Below are 12,682 nucleotides of genomic sequence, written 5' to 3'. Positions count from 1 at the left end.
AAGAGAGAAAATCACAAGGCTTAAAACCATATCAATTTCCATAGGAGATAATCACTTATCTTCCTATCCTTACACTACTTCAAAAAATAATACTAAAACTTTTAGTAACAAAACTAAACATCAACTACAAGGAATCACTCTCAACCCAACTTTACACTCATTTGAAATAGGAATCAAATGAATATTTACATAACAAGTAATCAAAGTATACTAGCATAAACAATAACATAACAAAATAAACACTTTTAGTATCTTGAGATCTTATTTCTCAAGCCTCCAAAGAATTGATGAAGAATCAATGAATCTTCATTCACAATTCATACCCCAATATCTTTTCACAAGCCCCCCTCCCTACACTAGTCTATGAATCAAAAAAGAAAAATGAAAAAATCTCTTTCTTCATCCAACAAGGGGTGATATATAGGAATTCAAAATTTAAATTTATTTAATGGGGGAGCGATGCTTGTCACCAACCCATTCATCTCCAAAGCGTTCCTCTCACAAGTGTTCACACACATGTGATATCCTAGGAGAAGTGGAGTGTACATGTATAATATTCCCATGAAATCCTTTTAAAGGTGTCTTTAAATCATGTGAGAGACCTTGTGGACCTTCCCAAACTCATAATTGAGCTTTGGGGAATAGGAGTGGGATGTGGCAAGTCAATTACTCCAACCTCCAAACACCCCAAATTTGTCACTCGTGTTAATGGGCCATTAAGTGGGGTCTAATATTGGCCTAAATACAAGATAATGATTCAAAAAGTTGTCTAACTAATATGTATGCACCCTAGGAATCCAAAAAATACAAAATAACATAAATTAAGGCCTTTTATAACCTTTTAAAAATCTAACAAAAAATGGATATATCTAAAAATGACAACTACGATACCATTACAACACAAAAATCAATCGTAGGGACATTTGGACCCAACATAATAAAAATCAAACATTTCTCAAACCACATTAGAACAATCAAGTTACATTAAAAGAATAGTTCATCTAAATGGAATATAGTTTGATATTACAAGCACAATAATTAGCTAATACCAATGAATATATAATTGCACAATGGTCATTATAGTTTATTTTCCTTTATTTGTAAGAATATATTGAATCTTAAATTTGAGAAATTATAAATGGAAAAAGAATAACAAGTTCTTCCTTTTGTAACATTAAGACAATGTCTCAAAATTAATACATTCAAAATACTAAGTAATGTAAGCATTAGAATCGAAACTTGTATTTATCATTTAACTGTCTATTGAGTCCTCTAATCTAGTAAACAATAGACCACAAAATAATTTTATGAAATTTATGTTTATATGTTACTTTCTTGGAATCATATATCCATGCTCATCTCATAAAACATTGAGAATCAAGAAACATCCACCCACCTTTACCCCATATCCCTGCCCCTCATTTTTTGTTTAAAAGAAAGAAAAGCTAATAATCTAGGTCATGATTTTATGTTTATTTTATCTTTGATAAAATATTTGCAAAATATTGAGAAGGCATATTTTTCAGCTACTCATCCAATACTTCAATTATTAAAATATAAATGAGAAGTTCATTCCCCTGGATTGCAAGATATCGTGATTTGTTCAAAACTTGCACAAGTCACAAAGTTTTCTAATTTTAATAGAGAATCTCACCTCCCATATTTAGGCATGCTCGCATGCCTCTCCTAAGCTAGAAGGCCAACAAGGAAACCCCCAAAAAACTCACACACAAGAAATAAGCAATATCTACCCACACCTCAAACCAAATATAGTCCAAGAGAGAAACTCACAAGGCTTAAAAGTGTATCAATTTCCACAAGAGAGAATCACTTCTCTTCCCATCCTTACACTAGTTCAAAACATAATACTAAAACTTTTAGTAAAAAAAAATATTAACTACAAGGAATCATTATCAACTTGATTGGACACACTCATTTGAAATAAGAATCAAATGAATATTCACATATCAAGAATTTAAGTATACTCTCATATAAAATAACATTAAAAAAAATTAATACTTTTAGGAACTTGAGAGCTTACCTCTCAAGCTTCCAAGGAATTGATGAAGAAACAATGAAGCTTCCTTAACAAGCCATACTCCAATATCTTCTCACAAGCCCCCATCCCCGAAGCCCTCTCCCCACACTAGTCTACAAATCAAAAAATAAAAATGAAAAAAATAAATCTTCATCCACTAAGGGATGATATATAAGAATTCAAAATTTGAATTTCTTCAATGGTGGCGGAGTGACACTTGTCATCAACCCATCATCTCCAAAGAATTCCTCCCAAAAGTGCTCATAGACATGTGAGATATTGGGAGGAGTGGATTGTACATGTACAATATTCCCATGAAAGACTTACAAAGGTGGCTCATACGTGTGAGAGATATTTTTAACATTCCTAAACTCATAAATGTGCTTTGGGGAATAGGAGTGGGATGTGACAAGTCAATTACCCTAACCCCCAAATCTCAAAGTTGTCACTCCTCTTAATAGGCCATTAAGAGGGGTCACATGTTGGCCTAAGTACAAGATAATGATTCAAAAATTTATCTAACTCATAGGTACCCACCCTAGGACTCCCAAAAATACAAGAAAATGTAAAACAAGGCCTTTTATAACCCTTTAAAAGGATAAAAAAATGATAAATCTAAAAATACCATCTAAGATGCTCGTTAATGGGTAGACTAGGGTTGATCCTATAATGGGTAGAAAGGGATTGCAGTGGACTAAACCGGATCTAGGGTGGGTGAAGGTTAATTTTGATGGAGCCTCAAGAGGGAATCTGAGTGCTTCGGGAGTTGGATGTGTAGCTCGGGTTTTATATGGCAATATTCTTGCATTTGATTCAAAAAAATTGGAGATAGGAACCAACAATGAAGTAGAAGTTCAAGCGGAAATGTTGGCGATGGATCTGGTGAAAAAACTCAAGATTGACCAATTGCATCTGGAAGGTGATTGCCAGATTGTGATTAATGCAATCGCTAGTGGGGGTGCTCACATTTGGAAGATGGATAAATTGGTTCAAATCATCAGAAAATTAGAAGGATTCAAAAAAATTTAAATTTCGCATGTGTATTGGGAAGGAAATGTGTTGACAGACTCCTTTTCCAAAATGGTGGTCAAAGTGGCGGAATGAATAGTGATGGAGTAATGTGTTGGGGAGATACGACCATCACATTGATTAGTATTAAATTTGGCAGATTTCGTGTTTCTAGGAAGGATGGTGAGAAGTGATTTGGCAGATTATTGAGGATGTGCATTTATGGTTTGCTAGGCTTGAGTATGCGAGCCTTTATTTCCACCTTTATTGTCATAGGAGATGTGCAAAATCAGCGTTTTGAGCCTCAAGTCAAGGTGCCTTTCACAAATTGAGATAGGTGCATGGTGAAGTGAGACTTAGGGAATGGAGACAAATTTCAATTTGAAGCCTTCCAAACAGAAAATGACCTTTTGGGGAAAATTTACCCTAGAGAGGCTGAAGATTGTTTTCACTATGGATGACCCCTTCTTTCTCCTATTCGTTTGTCAGGTCCTTGGCTATGACTTTATTCTGGCAAACCAAAAATATTGCATGAACATGCTTGAGCTCTAGAGTGTGATAGCATTCAAGAGGTGAAGAGGATAATGGAGAGTTGTCTGAAGCCATAATGGAGGTAGGGGTTGGATAATCTCCTTGCATTTGTAGAGATCAGGTGAGGGTTTGTTACAACTCTAGGTGATTGGGTGGTTGTACCAGGATACCCTCTACATGTTCACTCTTTCATCCTATGGAGAGTGCTTGAAGACAAGAATGTGAGAAGACATGAAGTGGTGGAAGGGTGGCGAGTTGTTGTGATTATGTGACTGATTGGGAGCTTGTACTTGCTTCGGAAGTTCCGCAAGATTTGATGGATTTGGCAAAGCTCAACTTCAAGTTGGTAGACTATTGGAGAGATGGGAAGCATCATGGGAAAGGCAGGGGTTGTGCTACATGAAGACAAAGGGTGGCTGAGGGTCTGAAATCTCGAAGGATCTAACAGCGAAGCGGGGTGGCGTAGCCAGATGATGGACGAGGTGGTGAATAGAAGAATAATGAAGTGGGTGATTTCCATTTTGAGATTGAATTTTGTTGTGTTCTCGATATACTGTGTTTTTTGTATTGACTTCGAAATTTTTTGTAGTGGTGATATTTTTTGGGTCAAATTTGTAGATGAAAATGTGAATACTAGTTGATGTGTGATAGGTGAAGAGGGTAGGGTTAGTTTATCTAATTGGCTAAGGTTGTATTTGAATCTAATGGTCTGTTGTAATAGACACTTTATTTTTAATAAAATGAATACAAAATGTTTACTGACAAAAAAAAAAGCCAACTAAGATGCCATTACAACACAAAATCAATCATAGGGAGATTAGGACCCAACATAATGACAAACAAAATTTTATCAAACTACATTATAACAATCGAATTACATTAAAAGTATAGTTCATTCAAATAGAATATAGTTTGGCAACACATATACAGTAACATTAGGGTTCTCGGAAGATCTCCATTCAAATAGCCATAGAATCACCTAAATGCTTGATTGCATGTGTTAATATATTCATGACATGATAATTATAGCCAAAGCAACATACTTGAACAACATACATAAGCATGCATGTGATAATTAATCAATTTCATTGAAAAATTTAGGAAATATTGCTTTAGCATTTAATCATTTATTTTGATTCTAATCAATATAATTTTCAAGGATAGAAATTGTTTAGAGTTAATCATTAGGTAACACCTAATAGGTAATGTACATAACATGACATAGCAAAAGCCATAGGAGCTTTCCAGGTTATTGATCTAGCTAGTAAAATGAACATAAAAAATACCATCAAATGCCTTCTAGGAAATTCCCCCCATCATGGACCATAAAAAGTTGGATTGATGTTGCCAAATCCCTCTTGTCCATGCGTTTAGGGAAGCTAATGTGGGGAGCGATTATTTTTCTAATGAAGAGGTCAAGCTTATAGGCCGACGGATGTGGCATACCTATAATGAGTTAGAAGTGGATGTCAAAGCCTTTTTCGACTATGATGTCACACATGGTAAAGTTGTCATTTCAAATAATGATTAATTGGATCAGAGAAGGGTATTGTTTCATCATTCAATACAATGATGGTGCCTTAAGTATCTTTACAAGTTGCGAGGAGTGGCACATTTTCTGGGTGCCTTATTTCGTTGTTGGTTTTCTGCTAAGTTTATCTGCTCTGCTACTGAGAAAAGCGAAGTCTATGAAAAAATGGGGGGAAACAGAAAGAGGGTGGAGCCAAAAAATTGTGAGAAGCATATGAAAAACCAACAGGTTTGGAGGAAAATTGATAGAGGAGGGTTGAGACCTTTCCTCAATAAATTTCATGGCACTAACCCTGATATAATGAAGTATTTTGCCAAAAATTGGAAGGAGGAAGGAATTGTTCTCTTTGGGAGAAAGGTGAAGATAGATGAGAATCTTATTGGGGAAGTAACAAGCCTTTCTACAAAGGGGATGAAGTTCTTTCATGACAGAAAGATCTCAGATGAAGCAGTTATCAAATTTCTGAAAACCAACAAGGAAAGGGAAGCAAGTTTCAAATAGTTATTTTGAGGCCAATACCATTAAGAAGCTTTGGAGGGAGGTTCTCAAGGTTTTAATGGAATACATCATCATCGATGGCAGATTTATTAGAGTCTAATGATACCATTTTGTCCTCCTCAATCACTTCCAGTGCAAGGTTAGGATTTTTTTCCCTACTATTTGTTGTGCTCTCTGAAACAGTGTCTTCAGGAACAACACAATAGCCCTAGGAATTACCCTGTCCTACATGTTGGTCTCATTCAGCTTATTCATGAGCACTTTGCTAACATGTTGGCTCTGTCAAATCCCATTTCGACCCCAACCTCGGAAGGGTATGATACTAAAATAAGTTTGTCTGAGGGCAATGATGAAAAATATTCTGATTGGGAAGAGGAAAATACTCCTCCCTCTAAGAAGGTGCCTAAGAAAACTCGTTTGAGTAAGCCTTCGAGTAAAAAAGATCTCTCTATGAAAACCCTTTCTAAAGCTAAAAACAAGGTGAAGGCCCCTCCTAAGAAGAAGTTGGTTTCTTACTTTGAGGACACAGTAGAAGACTCCTTTAATACCACTAATCCCTCTGAAGGATCCTACTCTTCTCACCCTGCCACTGACAGAGAGAATAGGCCTAGATTCCCTAAAGACCTCAAACCTGAAGACTACTACTTTAAACCAGACCGAGAATTTCCAGATGATATTTTGGCAATTGCCAGAAATGGTGTTGTGGATTTATTTAGGGTTTTTAAATGAGGTTTTTCATAAAATAAAAGATGCAACTTAAAGAACAGAGCGGTGTCTAGTAAACTAGATAAAATGATAGAAAAAAGACAGCCTCAGAATATTGAAGGGGTAGTGTGGACTGAAGAAGAGAAGTTGTCAATGGCAAAATGTCTCCAAAAAATTGTGGAACTAATGGATAAAATGAAAAAGGAAAACGAGAAAAAGACCATGCAGCTTGAAGGAGAAATTGGTAGAATCAGGGAAACAATTAACACCATTATGAAGCAAAGCCATAAAATTGTGAAGAATTTTGCTGCCTCTATGAGTACATTGGTGGATAAGTTGGATAAAACCCAGCAAGCTACCCTGATCATGGACCTGAATGCTGACAGAGAAAAAAAACCAGAAAGAGGATTCTTGTCCCTCTAAGAGAACCAGAGCCAACCTCAAGAGAAAGGCAGAGTCTTCCACTCAAGAGTTCCAAGATCTGAAGAAGGCAGCTCAAGAGATGAACATCCTCAAAGTTGAGATTGCTCTCATATATGATTCTTTAGCTCTAACAAAGATCCACATCAGCCATAAAGGTCTCAAACCCCGAAGTAAGATAGGACCCGCATGCCTTGAGTGATGTTCCAATTAGATTCACATGTAATGGGGAAGGTCCGCAAGCGGGATGCCCCAGCTAATACCGAATACTCCAACAGAAAAAATGAATGAAAATCTGGGAGTGATAACTTGGCGATGGTGAATATAATTCACAAGATTTTTGTACATGATGTAGATGACCACATTACGAGTGTGAATCTAGATCCACAAGGCATGAAGAGAAATATCTGATCCAATATAGAAAAAGTGCTAAGACTGTATATGGTGAAAATGGATAGCATAAACAACAATATTGAAAGACTAAAATGGATTCAACCACCAAACCCTAGCCTAACAATGAACAAAGATCCACCATAACATATGAAGATAACCTAAGACAATGCAAAATAACTCAATAAATCACAAAGATTATACCATCACATGTCCACTAGGGTTTTTGATCTCCATTCTTCCTATCTCCATTGATCTTGTTTGATATGCTTGCTCTCAGATTTTTGTATGCACAAGAGCTCAACAAAGAACGGAATGTGGTTGCAAGTAGGATCGTAGTATAGCCAAGTCCTCCAAAATTAGTCATTAGGGGTCTGTCATTAGGGTTTGACAATGAAGAGAGCATCTCCTTAAATAGAAGACACAATAAGAAATGGAGGGTTAAGATTGAGAGGTGTAAAAAGAGAGGTCGGCTAGGATTAGAGGGTAGGTATAAGAAATACCAAAATAATGAAAGGGGTAGGTAGTGTAGGAAATAAGAGATGAATGACATGTGTCATGTGTAGAAAAGGTTAATGAATTAATTAAATAAATAAAGATTTATTTAATTAATAGAAGAAGTAGGGTAATTAAATAAATAAAATATTTATTTAATTTAGGAAAGGGATAATTTAAATAAATAAATGTATTTATTTAAATGAGAAATAAGGCTAGAAGAGGATAAATGAATTAATTAAATAAATAAAGATTTATTTAATTAATAGAAGAATTAAGCTAAAGTAATTAAATAAATAAAATATTTATTTAATTAGACATGACAATTTTAGGTGTCTACATTTTGCCCCTCTTTGAAACAATGCGGCTTGTCGCGTTGTTTCAAAGAAGATAAGATGAACTGATACAGAGTTGCCCCAGGATGGGAATGATATGCCCCCTCGAGAGATTGGATGAAAATGTCTGGAAAGATTGCAGACAATCTCGCGATAAGAAAGATGGGAAAGAAGGGACTGATTGGATAAAGTGACAAGGTCACGGGATGAGGAATACTGACTCGGGAAAATGAAGGCGAGGGCTAGGGTAGGCTATAAGATAGACCACGGGCAAAAGACATCCTCATTGTCATCCACACCCATAGAAGATCACAGTGCAGAGCGAGAAAAGAGCAGCAGCAGTCAGCAGCGATGGCATTCGTTCATAGATTCGATCGTGTCCGCCGATTCCAGCGACCAGCCGATGCAGGAGAGCCGGTAAGTACCCGAAAACCTCCTCGGACTTTCACGCATTTCAAGTTTTGTCATTAATGCATGTTTAGGAGCAATAAATGCGCTAGAAATAGGGTAGTTTAAAAGTGCAAAAACGCGCAACCGCGTCTGTGTCAGCGCCAGGCGCGTCTGTGTCCAACAGGCGCGTCTGTGTCGGGTCCAGGCGCGTCTGTGCCTGGAACCACGTTTGTGTTGAATGCGGACGCGTTTGTGAAATGTAGTAGCGTCTGTGCTTTTGAACAGCGTTTATGTCATGCAGGGACGTCTGTGATCCCTGGTCGCGTTTATGTCTGGCATAGGCACGTTTGTGTTTAAAAAGCGCGTCTGTGTTGCAGAGGCGCGTTTGTGCAGTCTATAAGCGCGTTTATGAGTTAAAAGCGCGTGTGTGTTGAAAAAGTGCGTTTATGTGTTTAAATGCATGGTTTTAGTCCTTTAGGTCAAATCGGCAGTTCTGTGATGAACATACGCTGTCGATTGGATAAGCTGCTGAGAGGATACACTCAAGCAGGTCCTCTAGGAATACTAGGATAGATCAAGGCACTTTGTGATGAACAGGGAGCACCAGGATAAGCAGCACTTTGTGATGAACAGGGAGTGCGAATGTGAGTGACACTTTGTGATGAACAGGGAATGTCACACACGTAGTACTTTGTGATGAACAGTGAGCACTACTAGGATAAATAGCAACACTTTGTGATGAACAGTGAGTGTCACTAGGGTAGATAGCCATATGCATTTGGGTAGCGAGTAGCATTTTGTGATAAACAGTGAATGCCACGATAACTGACAAGATTGATTTGCTTGACTGCAGGAGTATTTGCCGATGTTGGAGTCACGGGAGAGATTCCCATCGACTCAGAGACTGCGTCCAGAGTTGTCCATCCAGGACATGATTTCCATTGAGGAGATGGGTCTCACATATATGCTCTATGTGCCTGAGTTTCGGGCAAACATGGGGTTGCTGACTGCATTGGCCGAGAGATGGCACTCAGAGACATGCACGTTTCACCTGCCGATGGGTGAGATGACAGTGACACTAGAGGATGTCTACAGGATACTGCATATCCCCATTGATGGAGAGTTGATCCCCTACGACCGTGACGGTGACAGGGAGGCCTTGAGACGGGTTTTTCAGGATCCTGAGTTGGAGATGAGAGCAGGACATGTAGCCTGGGACACCATGACTGCCACAGGATTGGCATTGCCGGCAGTTATTGGGGGAGTTATCAGTGGATACCTGTGTCCAGACAGGGCCACACGAGGATTGGCAGTGGGCTGGGGAGGGGCCTTGGAGACGCTGATGGCAGAGCACACTAGGTATGCATGGGGGCCATGTGTCCTAGCACATTTGTACTATGAGCTGCATCAGTTTGTATACCACGGATCAGTGGGGCTGGGCTGCGGTGTGACTCTATTGCAGGTGTGGGCCTATGAGCACCTTCCAGTGACGAGGCCGATGCATTTCAGAGGCAGAGGACAGGGACAGAGTTTTGTTCATTTGTATGCCATGATCACATCCCAGCCTCGGATTGGGAGATTGGAGCACTGGAGGAGAGTCATTGATGACATTGATATGGTGATCTGGAGGCCGTACCTGGGGTGCGAGGAGTGGGGTGATGATGCACTGGAGCTACCCTACACCTTCCGGAGCAGGTACCTGATTGGGCGGACGCCCTATATATTAGAGAGACAGCTGGTGGATAGGGTATGCAGGCAGTATGGCCGGATTCAGAGGATGCCCCGAGGCTCGGGTATGTATGCCCGTACTGTTAGAGATCAGGTGCAGTTTGGCCCACTGCTATCTTATGATCAGGCAGTGATGCAGCTAGCAGAGATGATGCCGATGCCATGGGACATGTGGCCAGAGGTAGATGATGCAGGGATGGACGCAGAGTACTCTGCGTACTGGGCAGAGCATCCATTTCCGAGGTTGACAGATCCGGCAGAGCCAGTGGATGGAGAGGGTGGAGGAGATGATGATGAGGGAGGAGGGGATGCAGGTAGGGGCCGGCGGAGGCGGAGGGGAGTGGTGGGAGAGAGACGGGTAGCACCTCGGAGGGAGGGAGGTCAGGAGAGAGCAGCTCCAGTGGTGAGAGGACGGGGTGGACTGCCCCTACAGGTGCCAGCAGCACAGGGTCCTAGAGAGGGACAGAGACAGGTACAGCCACAGGGACAGAGACAGGTACAGCCACAGGTACCTATACAGGCACAGGGACAGGTGCAGGCAGAGGCACAGGGACAGGCACCTGTAGAGGGGGAGCCACAGGCAGGGGCGGAGAGCGGAGACTCCGAGGAGGATGAGGTGGTGAGGTTGCGGGAGATCTGCCAGGGCCAGGCAGATGAGATTGAGGATTTGGTTCGAGAGAGGAACCACCTCAGGATCAGGGTCCGAGACACAGAGCGGGAGAGGGATCAGGCCATCCAGAGATATACCGAGGCCGAGACAGCTCTGAGGGCAGGTAGGCGGGCAGCAGAGGATGCAGGGGCAGGCTACGCCTATGTTTTGCGAGCGGGAGAGGAGATCGCCTACTGGAGGGATCTATATTATGCAGCCGTGCCAGCAGAGCAGCGGGCTAGGAGCTTCCAGAGGTCGTCGCGCACAGCGACGGCTACGGGAGGGAGCCGCAGGAGACAGGCATCCAGCGGTGGGGTTATGGGGCCTCCACCACCACCAGAGGGACAGGGGGATCCAGGGGCAGGGCCATCTACAGCTCAGACTCCGTCGAGGCGAGGTGGCTCCGAGGGAGGGAGTTCCTCATAGCTATAGTGGGCTCCCATTGTATCAGTAGATGTATCATTGTTGTATTGTAGACACCTGCGGGTGATTCTTTTGTAGCCATATGATTCTTTTGACATCATTGTATTATGACACATTTGATTGATTATATATATGAGATGATTCATCTTTTGCGGCAGCTATATGCATATGTACCTTGTGTGATGAGATGTTCTTATGTGATGCATGTTTTATGATATGGATGCTTATATGATGCAAGGCCATATATTTTTGTTCTTTTATGTTGTATATGTGATGCATGATGCAAATGAAAATGTATGTGATGCAAATGATTATTTATATAATGAAAATGTGAGATGTGCTAACATGTGTTGTATGCAGGATGTGATGCCATTATAATATCTATATGTATGAAATGCTTATATGTGGTGATGCAGGTGCAACTATATGAAATGCACATGTTTTTGGTGTGTCATTATACTCAGTCATGTGATAGCGGGCTACGCGGACTCGAGAAGGACAATGGAAGTCAATCAAGAAAGGGGGATGGAAGACAGAAGATATGAACGTGAAAGAGCTTCTTGTGCGTTATCATCATTGAGCTTTATTATGGCAGAATAGGTTATGACAATCGAGGCATATGTTCGGCCCAGAAAGTCATTGTACCTGTTTGCATGGAGATAAGACAGTCACAAACAAGGAATGCCCCAGTTCACACTAGACTCACAGTGTCCTCATATCCTTGGACAAGTCATAGTATTACTAAAAGACAATCCACAGACAGCAAATGCAAATAAGTGACGATACCCCATCCTCGCCTTTCTAGTCAAAGACATCCTGGAGATAGAATCTCTAGTCAAAGACATCCCGGAAAAGCTAAAAGACATGTCACCCAAAAGATAAAACCAAAAGAAAACCAAGACTCGACACCCACATCCACTGTAGTCCTCAAGTTTGTGTCTCTTGTCACTTGTTTAAGTCAAATTTTGATTGTGGTCACAATGTTCACTTTCACAAAAAGGATAGATAGCACTGAACCATATGTTGTCTGAGTCTGTTAAAAGATTTGATTTTGTTGAAGCCCATTGTTGCTGCTGTGTCTCCTTGGAAACTGACTAAATCCATGAAACTGATACCTTATTGTGGAGAAGATGGAACTTTATTGCGGATCTGCGATGCAAAATGTTGCTTTATTGCGAATTGTGCGCGGATAGACTGAAGAGAGCTGAAAGAAACTGTACTCCTCGAAACATGTGATGTTCTCAGTTCCACACCCATTACTAGACGCAGGAATTGGCCGTAGTCACAGATAGGATCTGATTTATTATGAATGGCTAACCAATCTCGGGTAGATCAATAACAAGCCATGATGGGAATGGGTAAGTTTATTGTGAGTGAATTGGTCGTGATTATGTGCGAAGTGAAAGAATGAAAGGGAATCCTGAAAGAGGGAGGAGCAAAGTCCCTACGCATGGCGCTGGTGACCCAGTTTTCACCATGGTACTTGCCCAGGGCGCCACCGAAGTGGTTTTCACCGTTGGACGAAATTATTTCTCTTTACT

Source organism: Cryptomeria japonica, chromosome 7 (genome assembly GCF_030272615.1).
Source record: "Cryptomeria japonica chromosome 7, Sugi_1.0, whole genome shotgun sequence".
NCBI lineage: Eukaryota > Viridiplantae > Streptophyta > Pinopsida > Cupressales > Cupressaceae > Cryptomeria > Cryptomeria japonica.
Note: the sequence above shows the minus strand (reverse complement) of the source record.